The sequence below is a fragment of the Diceros bicornis genome, chromosome 10, assembly GCF_020826845.1.
Source record: "Diceros bicornis minor isolate mBicDic1 chromosome 10, mDicBic1.mat.cur, whole genome shotgun sequence".
Taxonomy (NCBI): domain Eukaryota; kingdom Metazoa; phylum Chordata; class Mammalia; order Perissodactyla; family Rhinocerotidae; genus Diceros; species Diceros bicornis.
In genome coordinates, this window is record NC_080749.1 from 31,368,012 (window position 1) to 31,389,134 (window position 21,123).

Genomic DNA, 21,123 nt, shown 5'->3' on the forward strand with positions numbered 1-21,123 from the left:
CTAAGGCACCCAAATCACATAAATGACACAATAAAAAATGTTGGGGGCCTACTTGGTGGTGTAGTGGTTGAGTTCACACACTCCACTTCAGCGGCCCAGGGTTCACAGGTTTGGATCCCAGGCATGGGCCTACACACCACTTATCAAGCCGTGCTGTGGTAGGTGTCCCACATACAAAATAGAGGAAGATGGGCACAGATGTTAGCCCAGGGCCAATCTTCCTCAGCAAAAAGAGGAGGAGTGGCAACAGACATTAGCTCAGGGCCAATCTTCCTCACCAAAAAAAAAAAAAAAGTGATCTAATAAATGTGCATTTATATATACGAGACCACATTTATAGAATGTACACTTTTTCCAAACACAAATAAAATTTATAAAAATTGACTATGTACTATCTATGAAACAAGTCTAAATAAGCCCAAATCAATGATCAAGACCAAATCCTCTTCCAAAATGCAATAGAATTAGAATTAAAAAGTCTATGATGCAACAAAAATGTGAAAAAATGTGAAAATTTAAACTATGTTTGTGATATTTCTTTGGCCAAAGAATGCATCTCAATGGAAATAGTAAAATATATAGAATTGAACAATAATTAAACTACAAAGCATCAAAACTTGTGGAATATGGCTAACATAGAATTTAAAGTTTTCAAAAGACATATTTATAACATAAAATTGGTTTAAAAAATCGACACACACTCAAAAATGAAGAAAGCAAGGCCAAAGACAGTAGAAAAGAGAGTGTGATGATACGAGCAGAAAATTGAGGAAAAGAAAGTAAAGAATTAGTAGAAAGTATTAGTGAAACCAAAAGAAGTCTTTCAAAAATACAAATAAAAAATTGATTGAGAAACATGAATGGTTAAGAAATAAAGCAAAGATATAACCAAAAATTATTAGGGATTGTAAAGATAGATTTATAAAGACAGAATGGAAATACCATGAACAACTGTATGAAAATGTAGATTAATTGCATATTCTTTCATGAAGATATAAAATATAAAAATTCACTCACATTGATATAGAAAGATGGAGAAGACAAATAACTATGAAGAAAATGGAATTATGAGTCAAAAATCTACTCACAGACAAGCACTCTCAATTAAAAAAATAATTAATTTTTCACGCAAATTGTTCCAGATTATGGGGGAAAAAGTAAAAGTACTCCCAACTTATTTTATGATACTAGAAAAACCTTGGTATTAAAACTGGGCAATGACAGAATAATAAAGGAAAATTATAGGCTAAGTAAATTTATGAGCACATATAAAAAAATCCTAATTAAATGATTGGTAAATCAAGTTATGAAACATCTTTTATGATGAGAAGGGTTTACTCAGTAATGAAAGGATGTTTTAATTTTAGAAAATCTATTAATGTGATTTTCCACTTGAAGCTATCATATGATCGCATAGTTATCGCAATAGATAGATAAAAAGCATTTAGTAAAATTCAACTCCTAATTTTGGTTCAAAACTGATAGCAAACTAGTAACACTAGGAAGTTTTCCTAGGTATTTGACCAAAAATTCATAATAAATTGTGAAATTTTAGATTTCTTTCTTTTAAATCTGGAACAAAGCAATGGTGCTTATTACCACCTCTACTACCATATTGTATTGACTATATTAAAGAACCAATTTAAACAAAAAGAAGATTGAAGATTTTTTAAAATGAAAATAGTAAGGGGAAGTTGCCATTATTAACAGATAATATGAAAGTGAACTTAGAAAATTCAAGAGAATCTCCAAACAAAATTTACATCTAATGAGAGATTTCTCTAAGTTTTCTAGACACAAAATAAACACATGAAAACTTTGTTTATTCATCAGAAAATGTATTATTAAAAGGAATTCTATTCATTAAAATAAAAAATATATAAATTATCTAAGAGTATATTAAACAAAGTAATTTTTGGCGAAAATAATTATTTTTTTATTAAAAGACAAAAAAAAGAATATCTGGATAAATGTAGAGAAATACCATGTTCGTGAATGGGAAGATTCAGTATTGTAAAATGGTAATTCTCCCTAAATGAACCTGTAATTAATTAAATACCAATTGATATTCCACAGAAACTTTTGAAGAATTTGAGAAGCCGATTCTAAAATTAGGATGAAGAACAAGGTTAAGCAGAAGCCAAGATGAGTTTAAAGAATAAGAAGAGAGGAACACATTCTATAAAATATTAAGCATTTTTATGCAGCTAATCTAAAATATGTATATGTGAATATATTTATAGTATATAGTATATTTATATATGTATATAACATGTAAATATGTTAATTATATATTAAATATATTTTATTTATATAAAATATTTGTATTTTTATATAAAATATTTTATATTTATGTAAAATATATCTATAGTATTTTAAAATTTATAATATATAGTTTGTATATATAAACTATAGTGAGCGTACCTGAATTTTTTAGTAACAGAATGGTTTAAAAGTTTTAGTAACAGAATGGTTTAAAAAAATGAGTAGTAATTGAATGATTAAGAATGGGCACATTAAAAAAATCCACAAAAGGCAAGTTATCAAAAAAACTACCCCATGAATATAACAATTAATATATGACAGATCAATCATTACAAATCAATTGGAAAATGAATGATATGTGTATTAGTCTAGATCTAATCAGGAGCCAGAAAATACACAGAAATTTAACCATAGGAAGTTGATATACTTTTATGATAGAATAGTAACTACGAAAGTGTAACAAGATCTCTGAAGACTACCTTAGAGCTGAGGGAGGGGAGCCCAGGAAGGGCAAACGTGGAATGAGGGTCCCCCTCCCACAGGCAGGGGTCCAGAAGGTGTGCTGGAAGCCTTCCCCTGTCAGACAAGTCCCTGGATTGCCTGGCCCAGAGAAGGCCTGGAGCATGTAGTGTCTGCCTGTGAAGGTCTGGAAAGATGGTCGCTGGACACGGGCCAGGCTGGAGCAGTTGCCAAGGGCTTGAGCACTCCTGGCACACAGCTGAGTCCCCGCAAATTTCCTCCACAACCACACCGCTGAGCAGCCATGCAGCAGGGAGCAAAAAGCAGCAGAAGGAAACACACCAGAGCCAGGAAGAGAAGTCCTCTTCCCATTGGAACGTCCTTCAAGGGCCCTCTCCTGACATGCTTACGGTCATGCCCATTGTGAAAGAGAAATGTTAATGATTCTAAGTCTATTACGACAGAACAGAATACAGGCAAATATTAAATCCTCACAACATGAAAAAAATATATGCAATAGTCAATGTTTGAATACTAAATTCAATATTCAGAAATTGACAATTCAAATTAAAAAACGATAGAGGGCCGGCCCGGTGGCTTAGCGGTTAAGCGCACGCGCTCCGCTGCTGGCGGCCCGGGTTCGGATCCCGGGCGTGCACCGACGCACCGCTTCTCCGGCCATGCTGAGGCCGCGTCCCACATACAGCAACTAGAAGGATGTGCAGCTATGACATACAACTATCTGCTGGGGCTTTGGGGGAAAAAAATAAGTAAATAAAATCTTTAAAAAAATAAATAAATAAAATCTTTAAAAAACGATAGATCATAAACAATTTGAAAATTAATTCCAGTTGGATTAAACACCTAAAATTTAGACAAACATTTTAAAATATTAGAAGAAACTATAAAATTTTAATTTAATCTAGGAAAAAAATGTTCACTTAAAAAATACATATATATCAAAAGTGGAAATTGTGATAAATTAGACTATGTTTAGCTTAAAATTTTCTGTACAACAAAGGACACATTAAATAAAACTTGAAACAAGCTACCAATTGAGAAAAGATATTATAATTCACGTAACTGACAAAGCTTTAGTTTCAAGAAATAAATTCTACAAATAAATAAGAAAAAGGTTACTAATAGAATATAATATAAACAGATAATTTAAAGAAAAGAAATACCAAAGGGGTAATAAATACATGAAACATGTTCAATCTTACCACTATTTAGGGACTGCTAATTAAAATACCAATGAAGTACAATCTCACATTCATAAGTAAAAATGTGAAAGGCTGAAAACACAGATTTTTGATAAGAGTAGGAAAAGAGATCTCTCACAGAATGGGATTATAAATTGTTATATTCACAACTAAGAGCAATTGGCAAGACTAAGAAAGTTGGTATATGTGTATCTCATGTCTCAATAAGTCTAGGTACATATGCTAGAAAAACTTTCATGCATATGTAAAAGAAAAAATCTCAACAATATCTATAACAATGAAAAATTAGAAAACAACCTACATATATATCTACTAATAAACAAATTATATATATTTATACAATGAGATGTTATGTATCCATTAGAATAACGTACCAGATCTATATGCACCACCAGGGAACTATCTAGAAAAGAAAATCAGTGAAAAGGAAACATCAAGTTTCAAAAGAACAGCAGTATAATAACATCAGAAGTCTTATTTATGGGTACACATGTGTGTATAAGATAGTAAAAATGAGGTATTTAACACTGACATATGCAGACTTTGTTTTGTTTATGGTATGAGGAAGACATCCTATTATGTGTATGTATGTACGTAGGTAGGTAGACAAACAGATAAATAGAAAGAACATGGACAATCAATTATACAACACTGTGTATTGACTAGTTTATTCCTTTCTCTCTTATTTTAATTACTATTTTTGTGATTATTAAATTCCAATAGATGTGTGATACATTTGTGGGCTTTCCGTCTCTTTTCATTCATCTACTTTTCAAACCCTGCAGTAATATTGCACAATTTTAAATATGATAGCTTAATAGCAAAGCTCAATTTTAGAATACAGTTGAAAAAGTTACACTAATACTTTATAACATTATGTGCTCAATTTTGTGGTATACACTCTAAGGAAGAAAATTGTTGTAGAAAGCTTAATAGAAAAAATGTATAATTGGAGTTCAATTTCATGACTTAGATTGAGGCAAGAATTGGACTTTCCAAATAAAGGAAACACCTTGAGTGATGATACATCGGCAAGAATAAAGTGACATACTTAGATGCCTAATGTGTATAGATATCCACGGATATAGATATATACAGTTGCACAGGTTGGGTAATGGACAATACAAGGGGGTGATTAACATTGTAGTCTATATGAACTGTGCAGTGCACAGAGTGCAGTAATATCTGACCAACCGACTTAATTACTTGAAAAATAGTAATGATATTAATTTCATTTAATTAGTTAAATAGCTGGCCAATATCAAAGAACTATAAATCTTAAAACTGGAAGAGATATAGGTAAATAAGATTCTGCTGACATTTCCCCTTTACACATTGGACAATCATCTGCCCACAGCCATAGAAATAGTAAATGGTAGAAATGCTGATGTTAACTCAGGGTCAATCTTCCTCAGCAAAAAGAGGAGGATTGGCAACAGATGTCAGCTCAGGGCTAATCTTCCTCACCAAAAAAAAAAAAAAAAAAGAGAGAGAGAGAGAGTTATTGCCTTGTCCATTCTTTCTCTGAAAGAAATGGCCTTTGTTAGTTAGTGGCCACTATTTAATCATGTGATCTTTCTACCACTTACCAGCCATTCACTATTAGACTAAATACAGCTGACCCATGGGTTGGCAAGCATCAAACTACTAGACATAGAAAGATAAGCTGAGATAATCAAATGCTCACCAGGAAATTGAGTTACCAAGAACTACCTACACTTTTTTCCTCTCCCTTTTTACTTCCCATTCAGTTTTTAAACACTTTACACACACATACATACACAAGTACACATATTATAAGTGTGTGTGTGTGTGTGTGTGTGTGTATATATATACATTTTTTTAATTAGACAAAATAAGTCTACTGTTGGGTAACCAGAAAATCCTGAATTCTCAGTGGCTTAATATAAAAAGGTTATTTCCTATCTGTGCAAAGTCCATTATGTGTCAGTGACTCTCTAGGGCAGATCCCTCTAACCAGTGACTTAGGGACCCAGGCTAGTTTGATTCTGAGATGCTGCTGTCTCAACAGGTAGATTCCAAGTTCACTTGATAAAGGAAATGAGAGGTATTGAATTCATACCTGTTATTAAGGGCCTAGATCTGCTCACAGCTCACTAGTCAGAAAGTCACACTGGCATGCCTAATTGTAAGTGGGCTGAGAGGACTTCCCACCCACTAGGAAGGGAAAGAGAACCAGATATGGTGAGTACTAGTCACGTATGTAGCCTCTACGCTATACATACCACAAACATGTATACAGAGTTAACAGTTATAAACAGAACACTCGAGAACCAACAGAGACAAGTAGAACACTGCCTAGAACTCAGCACGCCCTTCCCAATCACAAGACTCTCCCTCCTCCCTGGAGGTGACCACTGTCTTGATGGGTAATCATGAAATGTGGCCATAGTGACAAATTGACTTCAATGTTATGAGCCAAAGAGAACATAACAGAATGTTAAACTCAATTAAATTTTAACTTAACCAAGTTATTTTCTGAACTGATGTAAAAATTTCAGTTTTTTTTTTAACTTACTGAACAAATTTTCTGTCATAAAAAATTCCTTACTAGATTTAATATACTATTATATTGTTATATAAAACCACATTTTAAATTTATTATTGAAAGATATTAAAATATTATAGCTTAAAACATAAATCTTATTGAATTATATCATAAAATTTTGACACTAACTTGGTTATTTTAGCATTTTGTTTTGATTAATTGGAAGAGAAATATGTATAAGATCTAGAAGAGAAATATGTGTAAAACTGGGTAAAATTTACATGGGAATTATTTACAGATTATATAAATATCACTTTTTTCTTTCTTTTTTTTTTGCCACTTGCTGAAATAACTTGGATTTAGATTTACAGTGTGTTAAAATGAGCTTCCTGTTAATATTATCTAAAGACAGTACCCCAAAGTATCTAACTACTCTCAGAGAAGCACTGGGGAAGGTGCTAAGTATTTAGATAGAATTGTATTTGCATAATAAATAAGAAAAAGTACAGATAAAAATAAATTGTGACATGGTTTAAAGTTTCTCCTTTAATACTTGATTTTTATGAACAAAGACCAGCCTTACTTATCTACTGCTGGTCGATACCCCGCAGCTATATTAGCCCTCTCTGGAAATCGTCCTTGCCTAGACAAAACCGTCTTGCCCAAGTCATGCACTCTTCATAGGGTCAGCCATCATCCAGCAACTTGTCCAAGTGAGAGGATAAAGGCCCAGCCCCTTGGCTCTGACTGAGGACAACTCTGAAGGGCCATCTCAGCCTCAGTCTCCACTGCAGCTCCCACTCTGCCAATCTCATTCCCTCCTCTTCCCTTCCACAGGTATTGATCTCATGGGCACTCCCTAAAAAACGGCCTGCATGCCAATCTTTCAGACTTTGCTTCCCAGGGGATTCAACTTGTAATATCCACCTCAAAATTAGCAACATTAATAGACACACACAAAAAATAACGTGTGAATGAAGATCCTATAAAAAGTCTGTTAGGAAAAATATTTAATGCTTACCCTGAAAAAAAAATCTGAGTTAATAAAATGGCCAATTTAACACACACAGGTTGGGAAGAAAGCTAAGCTACGGCTAGATAATTGAAAATAGCTGGTGTGTATGTTAACATTTTTCCAACCTAATGTTTTGTGTATTTAGATATACTCATTAATAGAATTTGGCAAGATAAAAGAGATTAAAAACACAATCGGCCTAGGGAACAAAAGAATAAAGTAAACACGTTAAACAAGACCGCTTTGCCATATTAATTAAGAACTCATTAATTAAAATAACTACTTTTATTGAGAAATTTAATTGGTTAATTAATTTTCTATAGTATAGAATGCATGCCTGTTCTGTGTATTCTTTTTTTGTTTTTCCCTGCCTGTTAAAATACATAATGTCTTTGTGAGAGAGTATTAAAGGAGTATACCTAGAAATTATTCTAAAATATATTTGATCCATCCCTTTGCTCAAATATAACTAAATCATCTTTGCAGATGAGGGGAAAAAAAAGCCTGTAAAAGTCTACAATGGCGTAGGTCTTCATATGAAATCTAATTCCATGTCATTTCCCAAGATGCATAGTACATAAATTGATAGCATTAACAGCTGAATTTCTCTCTACGGAAGTCTTCCTTGAATTTTGGAAGAACAGGAATAACTTGAAAAGTTTTCTCTTTCTGCTTTAGTCTGGCTGGGTTGTGGGGACTAGGAGTTGGCAGGAGGTGAGAGCATTCTATAGAGGTTTGGAGCAATCACAGTAAAACAGCCCGGTGATGGTCTTGTGTAACTGACCAGAAAGCAGACAACCTGGAGTCACTCAAATATTCATCTCTCTGACTGACTGGAGATAAAATGTCAAAGCTTGTGAAGGAAAACGGTGGATGAGTAAACGACTATTGTCTTGGCTAGCTAGAATTAACATGCGTTTATGTGACGACTTTTGATTACAGGTCAGCGGTGGAAAAATACGTACGTCTCCATTTCTCACTGTAGCCAGCTTGATGGCATAGCGGGCAGCGAGGAAGGCGTATCTACAAATCTGACTAGATTACAAATCGGTGTTACAGGGAGTTCAGCTCTGCCTCTGTGTCGTGCTGGCAATCTCTCTTCGCTGGACCTCCCCCCGTGCTTGCAGGAAAACCATGTGCGGGCCAGAGAAGTCACGCGCTGAGCTCTGCATGCTGTTCAGCAGCGGCTTTCAATGGCGCAGAGGAGTGGCAGAGAGCACCCATGAGGAGGGAAATGAATAGGACTGTTTTACCCGCAGAAAAGAGTCACCTTTTTGTGTCCTCTTGAGCTGACACTTAGCCCTTCTCTTGCTGCTCCACCATCGTTTTCTCTTTACATAGTAGTCCTTCTTGTTGCAGTTAATATTAGAATTTTATCTGCACTTAAAAGGTCTTAATAGCTCTTGAGAAATAAAACTTATGAATATCAAACCTACAAAAATTTCATAGTCATTCCCTAGCCTCTTACTCTTCTTGCTTGTATTACCATTACACAAGTTACTCCAACTCACGGTTTAAATCAGTAAAGAATCTATGATGGTTAATTTTTTGTGTCAATTTGGCTGGGCCACTGTGCCCAGATATTTGGTCAAACATTGTACTGAATCTTTCTGTGAAAGTGGTTTTTGGATCAGATTAACATTTAAATCAATGAATTTTGAGTAGAGCAGATTATCCTCCATAACTTGAAGAGTAACTTTGAGTAGAGCAGACTACCCTGCATAATTTGGAGGGTAATCTGCTCTACTCAAACTGGCCTTGCCCAATTAGTTGAAGGCCTTAATAGAACAGACTGACTTCCCCCAAGCAAGAAGGAATTCTGCCAGCGGACTGCCTTTGGATTCAGACTGCAATGCTTCCCTGGATCTCCAGCCTGCTGGTCTACCCTGTGGATTTTTGGACTTCCACAACTGTGTGAACAAATTCCTATAAATAAATCTCTCTCCCTCTCTCTCTATATCTACACACACACATCCTGTTGGTTCTGTTTCTCAGGAACACTCTCATAAATACAGAATTCAACCTCAGTTTCCTTGAAACCAAATGTTTTTATCACCAACATTCTCTTCCATGGGATAAGTACATGTATATGACAAGAGCTGTATATAGAAATCCTGACTCTGGACTGGCACCTCTGCAAGATGGAAGCAGATAGAACAGAAACAAAGGTAAGCATCACTTGATATCTTTAAAACAAGTATGTTGACGCTTTTAAAAACCTTTTTTTTTCAGTTAAAATAATAGTTCAAAAGGGAGTTAATAAAAATATCGTTATTAAACTCTGTTTCATTTGTTATTTTAAGCTCCTTTTCCTTTCAAATTTTTTGTCTAGTTATATTTAATATGACAAAACTATTTTTTATTAATATCAATAACTTTAAATTGCTCTAAATCAACATTTAGTCTACATTTAGGCAGTTTCTATTTATCAATATGATAGGTGGTCCATTTGCAAATCATCTGGTTTCTCCGTAGTTGTCATAATACAATAAAATTAATGTTGTACCTCCTATTCTCAAGTAACTTGGCTGATTAATTCAAGGTGATTCCAGACTCCCAAAATAATTAATCAACACAGTGATTTATGTCCATGTCCTTCTACATGGATTAATGTCTGTGCAATGAAGTAGTTGTGGGAGTAACCATTACTAAGAAATTACGTATAATAAATATAAAAATATCAATTTTTTCCCAATTTTCAATTATCAAAACCTTTGAGTCCTTTTATTCTATTTAAATGCCAGCCTGTTTTAATATAAGCTTTAGCATTGGCAATTATTGATAATTCTCAAGACAGTTCTCCTAAAAAAAAAGGAAGAAAATCCTCTCTGCCCCCAACTAAAGAAACAAGAATATTGCTCTTGGCCCTGGGCATTGTGATGGTCAAATTTATGTGTCAACTTGGCTAGGCTCTATGGTGCCCAGTTGTTTGGTCAAACACTAGTCTAGATATTGCAGTGAAGGTATTTGTGGATGTGATTAACATTTACAATCAGTAGACTTGAAGTAAAGCAGATTACTCTCCATAATGTACGTGGGCCTTGTCCAATCAGTTTAAAGCCTTAAAAGCAAAGACTGAGGTTTCCCAGAGAAGAGATTTCTTCTCAAGACTGCAACATACAAATCCTGCCTGAGTTTACAGCCTGCCCTATGAATTTAGACATGCCAGCCCCCACAATTGCATCACATCATAAGCCAATTCTTTAAAATAAGTCTTGCTCTCTCTTTCTGTATATATATATCATTGGTTCAGTTTCTCTGGAGAACCTTGACCTTGACTAATACAGGTATATACAATATAATGTACATTATAAAATCTAATATCCACCTTTTACATCAGTTTTAAATTTGGAAAACCCATGTAAGATTTCATTTGCTTTATTTTTTTGACCAATAACTTTGGAGTATATACTCCTTTACTTACTCTTATGACTGACACAGGCCTGAGATATAGTAGACACTCTATTTTTTGCCATTCTTTTAGCAAATAGTTTCCTATTATTGGGTGAGCACAGTATTTTTGATTTTCTTTGTACCAAAAGAAGAGTAGTTCTGATTTACAGTTAGCTTAAATTGCTCTTTGGAGGTATTTGAAGGGCAAATACCTGGACTCAAGGTCATTCTGTAGAATAAAAGCAAGGCCTAAGTGTTAAAGATCCAATCATAATCTGGCTTTCACATTTAGACTGAAAAAGATCCAAGCTGCAAACATGATAGTAATGAGTTAGAAAAGAATTTCCTCACAACTCAAAATGTCTTTCCATCTATATTTTATCTATTTCGAATGGCTAAAAGCTGGATTACTTATTAAATTCAAATATTTATAATTTTCACTCTAACATTCTGTGTTAGGCAACATAATTCCCTCCCCTAAAGATGTCTACATCCTAATCCCCCAAACCTGTGAAGAGTTACCTTACATGGCAAAAAGGTACTTTACAGGTGTGATTAAATTAAAGATCTTGAGATAGGAAGGGTATCCTGGATTACCCACACGGGCTCAGTGTAATCCCAGAGGTCCTTATAGGTGAAAGAGGGAGGCAAAAGATTTAGAAGCAAAGAAGGAGATGTAACAATGGAAGCAGAGTTCAAAGTGATGTGGCCACAAGCCAAGCATTGTGAGAAGCCTCTAGAAGCTGGAAAAGACAAGGAATGGAATCTCCCCTAGAGCATCCAGAAGGAATGCAGCACTACTAACACTTTGATTTTAGAAATGTCATACCCATTTTGGATTTCTGACACCTTGAACTGTAGGATAATAAATATTTGATGTCTTAAGCCACTAAGTTTATGACAATTTGTTAAGCAATAGAAAATTTATACACCTTCTTTCCCTAGACAGGTCAGAGTTTCCACATCTGTCTTAAACCTTACAAAGAATGTCTATGACTCCAAATTCATATACTTTCCTCAGGATAATCTTATAAAAGATAATCTAACTGTACATTAGCTGCTTTGCTTTGCTATAAGTTCCCACAGCAGAAATTTTGCCTCTGAAGATCTAGTCCCCAACAGATTAGTTGCCTATTGTTTGCTTATCTTTTCACAACTGCGTTTGTGAGTACAGGGACCGTGTTTCTCTTGTTCGCATCTGTAGCCTTAGCACAAGTTTATTGCCTGACATAAAATAGATGCTAAGTATATTTTTTTAAAAGTATGAAGTCCTATTGCTTCACCCTTAAAGAACATGAAGGGATCTGGAACACATATTTCCTTAAAAAGTGAATGATGGGAAAGAAAGGCTGAGTAACAATCCTGTTAGTGTTCCCAAGGGCCTTCTCTTATGTGAATAATTTTTGCTAACCTAACTCAGTAGTTATTCCTCTCACGCTGTTATATTAGAATTTAACCTTTGGCAAGTTAGTTAACTTTTCTGAAACTGTCTGCTTATCTGTAAAATGAGGATAAATGAGACAAGAGCATGATTCTAGACTTCCTAAAATCTCAGTTATAGGAGAAGGGAAGGAACTTGAGAAAGTTTTAATTTAAGGAAAAAAAAGCAACATGATAATAATTGCACCTGGATGGTTATGCAACCATCATGCTTATTAAACGTAAAGAACTTAGCACAGTTCCTCATAAACTGCAAGCACCATATATATATTTATGTATATATGTATGTGTGTATATATGCATATGTGTATATATATGTATTTATATGTGTATATATGTATTTACGTGTGTGTGTGTATATATATATATATAATAGCCATTATCTCCATCATCATCAATATTTTTATTATCAATTGTTTATTATTTTTCAGGAACCTCAATACTAATAGTTCAACTATACCCTGGCAATAACAGTAATTTTAGGGACCTTTCAGAGATTTTTCTCGTATTCCTCTCGATTTACATAGAAAATCAAAATTAGTCATTGCTACATCATTATTCCATTGGCACTCTGACCATTCTCATCTTCCTCAGTAGCATGCAACATAGACAACACTCATTGCCATCCGTGTACAACTGCCATCATTCAGTTACCTAGATGAGTGTATTACAGCTGCAGATTTCGCCTCATATACATTCACCCAGCCCTTACCAGCTGCACATAAGAACACAAATGGAAATCACGTTCCCGGAATAGCCCCACGTGGCTTATGTGCCAGATAGACCTAGAGTAATCAAGTCTCACAAACAAGCAATCCGGCACACACCAACATTTCCACAGTATTCGTCTCTCAAACTATTTGAGGCATCAGTGGTTTGATAGATATGCTTATTGATAGAAATAAACTATACACATATATTATATTGAACTCTTAGTAATATAAAGGATAACGGCTTCTAGAAAAATGACATTTCAGAACTTTCAGGTTGTAGAATCTAAATAAAAACCCATTTTTCCCTTCTTTTGACACCTTATTTAATATAGAAAAAGAAGTTAATTGCTTCCCCACTACTCAACAATTGCTATGAAGAAGGACACTAAGAGATAATATATTTAGTTATTATAAAATGACTCTGTTTAGATTTTTTTTTTAAAAAATCATTGGGCATCATGGGGTCCTCAACCTTAATTATGGGATTGGCTTTTTCCGGAACCTTTCCTAAGAACTTAGGAAAATTACCTGAGCAGATGAAAAACAACTCCTCTAGCAACAATGTCTTTAATCTTCCAAACCACAAGCTTATAACCAGAAAAATCATAACCAGATTTTATCATAACCAGAAAAATATTTACCTTCCAATGACTTCATTCACACTCTGAATTCATTAATAAAAAGCCACGTCAAATTTCTAATTTTGCTTCCTTTATTAAAGGTTTTTCCTGATGTATGAAAGGTAATTTCAGTTAATATTAAAATGAATTACATACCTAATACATATAATACTCACTAAAAGCACACTGCTTCTCCAGAAAGATTTGTTTTTATTTTTAATCTTTATTATTTTTCTTTTTTTCTCATAATTTTTAAAATTATGGAAAATGAAATATTCAATATGATGGGGACTTAGTACCCTCTCCCATCTTGAACTCTTCCAGTTTGAAATATTCAGAAATATTTGTATTTATTATAGCTCTCTTTCCCTAGACTTAGATTTTATTTTGCAGGGAAGAGAGAGAAACTATCATTTTCTTCATACTTAATGTATGTCTGATGTGTTCACCCATATTCTCTTATTTCGTCCTGTCAAAGACCCTTTTTTAGGAGCACCTGAGACGTAAAGTAACTAACTCAGCTAGTGAAGTACTATGCCAAGAGTCACGCAAACATAATATACTGTCCCCAGGGCCCCAGAGAGACTACTAGGCCAAGATGAAAATAGGCAGGAAAGACATAGAGTAGCCAAGTCTGACTTGTCTATTCATCTCCCACGGAGCTCTACATCAAGGTTTGTACACCAGCACTGACCTTCTGGGAAAGCAGCTGGCCGTTCTGAGAAAGGACTATACACAGCAGATGGAGTTCTCTGATGAGCAGCTACCCGACAGTCGCAGTGTACAGCCATCACCCTGGACAGCTCAGATCACTCATCTGTCCACACCCTGGGTCACAGTTAGGTGAAGGAGGACTAAAGAAGGAAGAAAGTACCTGGGGATGGTAACCAAAGGAAGACAGGTCTCTAAGGAAAACTGGGGCTCAGGCCCCATGAAGACATGTTCATTAGCAGAAGGGAGCCCCAGTTTCCTTCCTGCAGAGGGAGTACAAACTCAGATACTTATAGATTTTAATTTTCTCAAGTTTCTTGAGTCTACAGAACCATTTTGATTTGTCTTTCTGCCACATTTACAGCATAGAACAGGTTGACTGTCGTCTGTTCTTTGATTTCTTTTCCTACTTGGCAGTTCCATTTCCTCCTCACTCAAATGTGCTTCCTCTCTTTGGGAAAGCACAGGATGCCACTGACTCAACCCCAGAAGAATGTGTGCTTTGGGTTGTTTTACCAGTAGTGGGCATGGGCAGAGTGAACGAGGGAAGTAGAGGAAGAGGCGGGGCACCCACTGCTGGCTCAAGCTTCTCTCCTTCATTTACAATCTACATGACCTTGGGCAAACCATGTTGGTCTCTCATATTCCACATTTGTAGAAAATGAGAGGAGAGGATGTGATAACATCATACCTGAAAAGCAGAGGTGGTTAATACAATGGGCTTTTGCAAGTCTCTTCCAAGTTAAAGTCCAAAATTATAAAAATAGTAATAGCTAATACTATTAACTATCCACTGTGTTCCAAGATCCTTGTTGACCATCTTATATATAGCATCTCTATTCCTCACAAAATCCTACATGGTAGGTATCGCTAGCCAGAGTAAACAGAGAAAAACTCTCAGAAGAAGGCTGTGTGAATGGTGGTGGGGAGCTAAAGTTTTTAGTCCTTTGTCCATATGATACCCAACCTTGTGTTCTTTCCTTTGTGCTCTGCTACTCAGAGGTCTATGATTTATACCATGTGTGATCAATGTTCCTTGTAATTCTTTCAGGGTGAAAGCAGTCAACCATGTTTCATGAGCAATAGTCTCTGACAGCCGAGTATGCACAAGAGGAATTTTGTGTTGCAATTAAAATTACAACAAAGTTAATCAGACACATATTTAATGATATGTATAACAGCTATTGTGCCACACATCATTAGGCATAAGTGGTAAGCTGTTCATATGAATGAAAATAATTATTTTTACACTGCTGAAGCAAGCATGGCTATACTCAGATAGGAATTGAGACGGGATAAGAAAAAATGGAATAAAAATAATTGTTTCCATTTATTCATTTATTACTAATATATAAGCATTGTGCTATGTGCTTTATATGCATTATCTCATTTAATCCTATTAACAATATGAAACAATATTATCAGTAACATCTTTTTTACATATGGGGAAACTTAGGCTTAGAGAGGTTAAGAAAATTGACCAAGGTTGTCTACCTAGTAGAGGTTGGGGGGATATACAAATCCAGGAGGAGTCATTTAAAGTCCTTCCTCTTCTACACTGGTGCCCCACAGCCAAATCTAAATGGAAGAACCACTCCTTCTTCCTCATTTCACCAGCTTTGCTCTTAATGAGAAGTGCTGCCTTGCCGTCAAGTAATTTGGCCTTAGAACACCAGTGTACATTCTGCCTAAATTACTAATTGTAATATATGAGCAACTCTTCAACCTCCTGTTTCAAAAGCAAAAGTCCATGGGACTTTTTATCAGGAGGGAAAACAGTGAGAAATGTATCAGTTAGGACAAGCTAGCTTGTGCTTAGGATTTAGTAATAAATTAAACCAAATTGTCAGTGACTTAAGAGTTACGGATTACGTTACGTGTCCATCACAGGATGGAGGCTAAGAGGGCAGTCTCTAAATAGAATAGTCCTGACCATCTTGGCAGAAGAAAGAGAGGACTGCAGACCTTAGCTCTTTCCTTGTCAATGTTACATGCCGGAAAAAGTGAGGTTTGGGTCAGCCAGAAGCCATTTTGATGTCAGATCTCCAGGACATCCGCAGATAAGATGTTTCCTTATTGATTAAAATAGAGATCATAAAAAGAAAATTCAAAGAAAAACTTCACTAGCTTTGAAATTTTGATTTGAAATCTACCTTCTCTGACATGAAAGGTCAATTCAGGTATCACCTAACTTTGGCCCATTCCTTTTCCCATCTTCCTCTTTCTTCACCTCCACTGCCTAGAATCCGGAGACTAAGCAGGCAGGGAATGTTGAGATATTCTGGCGATCGATATTGATGTGCTTTGGGTGTGTTCTTGGATATTAAAAGCATTTATTTGCAAAGCTTATTATTCCTTTAGTGGTGGAAAATATGTACTGATTTGTGAAAACCATTTGTGCCCCAGCCTGTGCCCAATCACAATGTCTGGCTTGAGTCAAATGTAGTAAGACAGAGAGCTAAGTGGTCCACGATAGGAATAAACATTGACCTGGTTAGTTTAGTGCATGCATTGATACAAATAACTAAGTACCCAGGCGTCATGGATTTATACAGCAATAAATTATTGGAGTAAAAGAATACTTATTAAACTTAACACCATGAAGAATAAGCAGCAGCAACCAATTTCCTTTCTGGTCAATCAATTAGCTGTATTATTGAGAAAATGTGTGCACATTTTCACAGTACAGAGGGAGTGATTCAGAATCAGAAATTTGAGGACTCAGTCTTCTACCTCCATTAGGTGATGTGACATTTCTGGACCTAAATTTCTTAAACAATAAGAATAAATGAGATATATATGAGGTCCTCAGGAACCAAAACCCAGCACTGTCTCCTCTTCAGGTTTCAGTTACATTGCAAAAGTGTCCCTTAGTTTTGGCAGGTGAAAACCTCTAGGAAGAGGGTGAGGAAGGAGCGAGGAAGAAACACCCATGCTCCCACACTGATATAGGATTTCAGGTTTGAATGAGAAAATAATGAAGATGTTTTGCCTCACAAAAATCTAATTGACTCAGAATACATGCAGTATAAAGGCAGCACTGATGAGTTAAGATGCTTTAAATTTCCCTATAAGAGTTGGGTCAGATGGATGAGTTTGGCCTCAACTTCCTTGAAAGTGTCTCTCTTTGTCCAGGGGGGGATGAATTAAGACTGTGGTTAGAGACTGAGGCAGAGTCACTGAGAGCTACCGGGAACAGGCTCCCCTGGCATTAGGAATGTCTGGCAACCTCTAGTCCTGAGATATGGAGGATTTCCTGCTTGAGCTGAGGTTCTTGATACCGGTTGGCCTCTCTCTCTTCACTTTTCCCCTCCTTTAATTATAAGTTCACTCCTTTTCTTATATTTGTCTCCAAATTTCCAATACAAAGCTCTTTCTGATAATTATGTTTCCACTCCTCTGTCTCACCATTCTGACCACTGTAGTGAAATGTGACCATACTGATTTCCTGACGGCCAACTCAAAATATCCATTCTGCTGAGTCAGTTTTCCCTGCACTAAAACCTTCCACGCTCAGAAGACCTGAAACCATGTTGGGAAGTGAGACTGGGAGAAATTGGGCAAGCTGTTCAAGGACAAATCGTGCTTGTGCATGGAGGAAAACAGATGGAAGGAGAGAGAGTCCTGAAAAGCATATGGTTGATGGGGCAAGGAACAAGTCTCCGGAAATGAGTAGCAGATTTGGAGATGGGGGACATGGTTCCACTGTCTTCCGTGGAATAACTTGCTTAGCTTACGCAAGATGTTTGAGATCTGAATTTCACTTAATCATCAGCAAAATGAAGATTTAAAAAACCTACTTCTTAGAGTTAAGAAGATTAAAATATATTATCAATTTGAAACTATTATCTAAATGTTAATTATTACTATAATTACTATTATTGAATATTATTCTATCGTCTAACACATTAAAATGAAAAGAACAGAATACTGTTGGAGTCATAGATAATTTTGAAAGTCTGACTTTTCAAAGAAAAAAAAAAGCAAGAAACTTCCCAAAGAAAAATGCACGTATACAAGATGTAGCACATGATTTCAGGAGGCCCATAAACGCTTTGAAGTCCAGCTGTGGATTTCTGAAATGAAATAAAACAAAGCAAAATGCTCAAACATATGAAAAGCTTAACTTTAAGTAGGAGTTTTCTGGAAACTTCTCTTCTTTTAAATTACTATGTCTTTATTGTACGGTTTGTTCCATAAGCTATCGACTCATTGCTCATTCATAATTATTAAAATTTAGAAATTCTCAGCAAAGTAAATAACTCAACAGGTAACTGAGTAAGAGTGTGGCTGAAGGAAGAATAAGATTTGTTGTGATTATTTCACTTGTTTCTTTGGAACCTGTTTGGAAAGCCATGTTGGCAAATGCATGATATTTTTGCAAAAACTCCTGTCAACTAAGAATGTGTGTGTGTAGAAAAAGAAAGATCATTAAGTTATATATTATACATACATATACATGAACATATGTGTATACATATAGATATATGAAATGTCTAAAACTAAAATGGAAGTATCTTAGTAAAGGCTGAATCTAGAATTCACAAGGAAACTTAAAATCACCACTTCCCTATTTCTTTCCTCCAGATATTAAGGAAGCATTACCAGAGAGCCAGCAATCCTGTGACCATTTTTTTTCATTTTCTAGGGATAGCTTGTTTTATGAGTTTTCCACTCTGCTGTAAGCATTGTGATACTGGAAAGAATTTATTTAATTAAATAGATATTCTATGATCATATACTATGCTAGAGATAGATTAATAGGGACAGAGTCAGCATGGGACATAGACATGTGAAGGAATGAATTACACTTGGAATGTACCATATAAGAAGAGTAGTACAAAATCTCATTGTACAGAAGAGGAGGTAATTAACACTACCTGAGAAGGATCAAGGGATGCTTTCTCAGAAGGTGACCTGGAACATAGACATCTGTCCTCCAGAAAAAGAGAAGAAACGAGGAAGGACAAGGTCTTTCAAAAGGGAAGATTAGGTGATAAACAATGGAGTTTGGGAGACACTGAGTGAAAAAGGGAACACAAGGAAGCTTAGAGTTCTTTCATCTCCCAAAAAGAGAATTAGATTACTAGGTATCTGTCTTGATGTGTAGCCACAGAAAGAACAGTTGCATTTTCTTTTAGTACCTCACCTTGCTTCTTTATTCTATTCTAAATAGAGTGAGGACCTCTTTTCTTATGTATTTGCTTTTGGTTCATTTATCTGTTTGTTTCTGTAAGGGACCTTTGTGCTAAGACTGGTAATAAACGTCCAGTGATAGTCTCCCAATTCATTCATTCAACAAATATTTATTGAACACCTACATTATGCTGGTTTATATCTATAAAGGTAATCTTTCCAAAGACTTGTTTTCTTCAAATTACTACACTTCTTTGGAATGCCAGTTCCTCCATATTCTGGGGAAAAAAAATCTCCAAACATTTCTTTACTTCTCCAATGAATCTACCCCTCCAGCTAAAATTGGTTACTTTCTGTCTCTCAGTTTCTTCAGCTCTACATCAATAATCCTATCAAGAATGTCTCTCCCTCATCACAACTACCTGTGCCAAGCTTTGCCTTCATTAAATCTCACTTTGTCTTCCACCAAGAAGATTTTCCAGAACAATGTAACCAAAAATAATTTTCCCTATCAAATATACTGCCTTGAATGTTAGTCACTGCTCAAATATTTTCTCCTTATCTTTCCTACTAGATCTTAATCATCTTTAGAATTAGAACCACATCTCACACTTCTTGTTATCCTTATAGCAGTCAGCATACTGCCTATTTCATATTTAATAAATGCTCGGTTTGAAATTTAGATTGAATCTCTACATTCAATTCTAGCAAAGATGTTTTAATGGCATGGACAAACATTGAAATATCTTTAGACTAGATTAAAAGGATATAAAAAGTCAATGCTTAGACCCAGCACTGCTTGACCATTCTTAGAATCACTTTCTTTTCAATTATAAGAATTTCAAAATGAGATCCAAGGTTCAAGCATGAAACCATCTGAATTTCATTTCGTCTGCATAAATTTAACTTTGCCAGAATCCTGTTATTTCCCATTTCTAGACTTCAGCACATTACTACTAACATCAAGCAGACTATATCTCCAGATTACACTGTTCCTCCCTGCCCTTCCTGGCAGTGTTATAGTTGAGCTATATGAAAATCAGCAAAGAAGTTCTTGGTGTTGTTATGTTTTTCTATCTGCTGTGGTAAGAATTGGCACCTAAGGCTATGTCTATATTATTTATATCACTTTGATAGATTAAATCTTAACTGTACCGTAGAGCTTTTAAAGACATGTCTGTAAATGTTTCAAGATTCCACAGGTGTTCATTCTGACTGCAAACAAAGACTCCTTTTTGTGGTTGAAAAACAAAATTAAAATGTAAGTGTCCTGCAAGCTATGGTTTTTGCTTAAAACAGATCCTTGACTGGACATGTCAGATAGATTTATTGCTCTTGACACATTTTTGGAGTTCAACAAAGTAATCTACATCAAGGGAAACATTTCTGTGATCCTATGTTTCTAAAACTAATCTCTCTGATGGTGACATTTCATAAAGGAACTATAATGTTGGTATTCTACCAATGTGACAATATCCTAAAGGATTTTCATCCTGAAATGTCCCCAAGCTCTAAAGTATTCTTAAAACTATTTCATTCTTTTCTCTGCATTGTTACCAACTGTATGCTACAATTTTGATGTGTTACTAAAAGAGCTTTATTTTTGAAAAGTATTGTTGTCAGAGCCGCTGAGGATTTT

The 21,123-nt window shown here is 35.3% G+C and overlaps 1 pseudogene; it reads right to left on the reverse strand.

Annotated features, from left to right (window-relative positions):
• LOC131411061 (protein NipSnap homolog 2-like) overlaps positions 1–14,428 on the reverse strand; it is a 45,958-nt pseudogene extending 31,530 nt beyond the window's left edge.
• Between the last annotated feature and the right edge of the window lie 6,695 nt (positions 14,429–21,123).